Consider the following 3,681-nt stretch of genomic DNA (forward strand, 5'->3'; position numbering starts at 1 on the left):
TCCGCTACTTTTTTTTGTTTGTTTTAATCCCCAGTCACCTCAAATATATAGCATTTTACAATGCAAAGCCTGGGGACCAAACGTTTTGCATCGAAGAACAGGCATCTCAAAATAAAAAAGGGGATTCTTTTGAGAGAGAGAGAGAGCACAGCCACAGTTAGCATGCTGGGCAGGGTCCAAGTTCAAGCTCACTGGGAGCCGTGTCTAGATAAGTGAGCCCTTTCGGCATCTCTAGCCCTCCCTCCATTTCTTTTGCCATTAAAAAAAATAAAAGGCATATAACTTTGCTGACTGTCAAATAAATGCTTTTGTCCTTCCTGCTGCATGCATTACTACACAAGTCTTCTCAGAGTTTTTCCATCGGGAAATTTTAAGAGACACTTCAGAGGGATGAAAAGGAAATTAAATTTGCTACCCCGAAAGTAATTCCATGATCAAAATGCAAAAGACCCGAAGATCTGTCTCTCTGTCTGTCAGACCCAGAGAGGAGAGTGGGGACAGCTGGCACCAAAGAGGATGAAGGTTTAATTTCTGAGTGGCTCTTTAAAATGATCGGTCTGGTTTGGGGAGAAATGCCTGTCCTAAAAGTCCACGAACGCTTTCCAATCCGTGGTTTTCTCTGTAGGACATGGAAGAGCTAGTTGACTGAGTAAGTCGTTTATTGTCCAAAGTGAATCTAAGTTACCAGACCCCTGGAGGGAAGGCAAATGGGTTCAGGCTTTCTGGAGGAGAGTATGGCGAAATGAATTAAAACCCTTGAGAGACCTGTTCCTGACAGCCTCCCAGTGTGCTCGTGGAAATGAATCCCGAGAACACCGTTGGACAGGTATGCACGGCATGGACATGTTTGCCCATCCTGTGTGCATGGGGCAGTGAAAAATGAAAGCAATGGAAATGACCTTCGTGAGGTGGGCATCACCCATCCACAGAGTGGGGTGCTAGGCAGCTGTTGAAAATGATGCTATAGCTTTGCATTTGTCAGTATAGAAATATGCGCATGACGAGTTGCTGAGTAAAAACAATCTTTAAAAACTGTATGAGTGCACGGCAATGTGAAACCCTAGATTGGATTCTGGACCAGAAAAGAAGACTTTGGTAGAAAAACTGGGGTAATCCGTATGATATCTGTAGTTATTAGTAATGCAGCAATGTTAATTTCTTAGTTTTGACAGATACGCTGTGGTTAGGTAAAATGTTCATGACATTTTGTCCTTCTTGGGTGAAAGACATATAGGAGCTCTGTACTATCTCTGCAACTTTTCCGTCTGTCTAAAAGTATTCCAAAAAAAGCATATGAGCACACTTAAAATTTTTGGAAGGATTTTTAACGAAAGATTAACAGATTACCTCAGAGTACTGTGATTACAGGTGATCTTAATTTTCTAGTTTACAATGAGGATTATTTTTATGTTAAAATAAATAAATAAATAAAGCTCCTTCCCTTTGGGGAGAGAAAGTAGCACGCGAATATAATTTTGTTGTTTTCGTTGTTCTGATGTTGTCGACCTTCTCTCCCCGTTAGACTTTGCGGATCCTGCAGAATTTAAATTTAAGTGCCCTTCTGGGTACAGCCAGGCAGGCAGGACAGGCTCTGACCAAGAGTCCGAGGCTGGAGTCGGAGCTACCTGGGTTTGAATCCGTCGCTCACCAGCCGTGTGGATTACTTTGGCAGTGACCTACTTTGTCTGTGGCTCAATTTAAAAAAAAAATCTGTATAATGGTTTAATGACCCTGAACTCATAAGGCCATGTCCAAAAGCTAATTTAAGCAATGCAGTCTTATTAATGATCTCTCTTTCCCCGAACACCTCTTTTCTGAAAACTTTTATGCTAATTGTAATGATAGAATGTGAATTATATTTATTTGTTAATTCACTTAATAAGGATTTATGGGCTGTTACTCAAACATTTAAGTATTTGAGAATCATGATTATGCTAGTCCCATTCCCATCCCACCGTCTCATGCTCTGTGCCCAAATAATCTTTGTGGCTTGTGTTTGTATATGTTGTGTCTAAATTAGGCCAGTTGAAAAAAAAAATCCTTCGTAGGTGTGATTTTTTTCCTCTCAGCCCAGATTCTGTCATAAAGGTGCATTGACCTCGCATGTCCTCGCTCTGCCTTCCCTCTAAGTACTTGAGAAGTCTCCGTGTGCGGGGAGGTGGCCAGTGTCATTCTCCCTGGTGGTGACCGATCAAAAGATGATTTCATAAATGTGCATGTCCAGGAAGGGCGGCCCCAGGGTTTGCCACTCAGAGCTGGAGCCCTGTGCTTTCCTGGGACCAGTGGGATGCTCTGTGCGTGGCTCCGGAAACAGGGCCACCTGCTGTCTGTCACCAGCTGGGCCGCTGCTTACCTCTAGAGAAAAGTCACTCGAGCATGTCCAGCCTCCTCTCCTCCATAATCACTTCCCGGCCTGCTAGACTTCCGGGGTCTGCTGTGCCACGATTCCCAAAAGTTTGGCAAGAAGCAGCACCCATCCGAACACAAAACAAAACAAAAAAACATCCCGAACCGACATCAGAGGCTGAAAGGCTTTGAACATACCAAGTAAAAAAAAAAAAAAAAAAAAAATGTTTATTTAATACTGGATAAAAATATACGGCCTTACCTTTGAAAAAAATAATTAAATAACTCGCAGGGCTTCAAAGCCTTTCCTTTCCCCTCTGCTTTCCAGGAGGAGAAATGTTTTTCAAAGCCATTTGAATATTAAAGAGCTGGGCCCCAGAAGCCTTTGGCGTATGGGATGGAGATCAGCAAGTCGATCGAGTATTTTAGAACCGTGGATTTGTGCACGATTGATGCCGAGACCCTGTCCTCGTCTCACAATGTCCCCGTCTCCCTTCCTTTTTTTTTTTTCATCCTGTCATCCCATATATATCCTGAGAAACTCAATCCATTTGCTTCTGATTCACTTACCCTTAACTTATCGAAGGCTCTTTAGCGAGAGGCAGTTCAAGTGCAGAGAGGCTTAACCCTGACAGACAGGAAGCTGTCTCTTGTGTGGAATAACTGGATGCAGACCTAGGCCTCTGTGGCTTCAGCCTAACCCAGACCCCCAATGTGCGCCTCTGCATTAGGGGGCTAGAAACCGCCCACGTGCCTCTGGAGCCTTGCCCCCTCCCCTCTGTCCCCAGTCTCCTCAATCTGTGTGCCCCGGGTCTGTGTGACAGCTCTGAGAAGGCAGCACACCCGTGTTCCTTGCACATGAAGCTGCTTGGGAAGCCCCTTCCTCTTCTCTCCCTACGTTTTAGTATGGAAATTTACAAACGTACATAAAAGTCGAAGGATTTTACAGGGATTACTCATGTACCCAGCACGTCATTTCCATCACCGACTTTTTGTTGGATTTGTCTGATCACATATCCAGCCTGATGGCCAGGTGGTCTCTCGGTCCCATTTTCTTTGACCCATTCAAAGTAAGTTGCAGACACAAGTATACTTTCCTCCAAATGCCGGAGCCTGCACACCGTTAACTAGAATTAAGTATTTAGTTGCAGGGTTTTGTTATTTTGCTTTAAGGTAAAATTTGCATGCACTGTCATGTGCATATCTGAAGTGTCCCATGGGTACAGATGCTACCAGCAACCCAGCAGGTTTCCACGTAGCCTTGGCCAGCCCACCCCCACCCCCAATCACCCTCAGCTGATTTTTTTTTTTTTTTTGTCCTTAGGTTAGTTCTGC

The sequence above is a fragment of the Pteropus vampyrus genome, unplaced genomic scaffold (assembly GCF_000151845.1).
Source record: "Pteropus vampyrus isolate Shadow unplaced genomic scaffold, Pvam_2.0 Scaffold169, whole genome shotgun sequence".
Classification (NCBI taxonomy): Eukaryota; Metazoa; Chordata; class Mammalia; order Chiroptera; family Pteropodidae; genus Pteropus; species Pteropus vampyrus.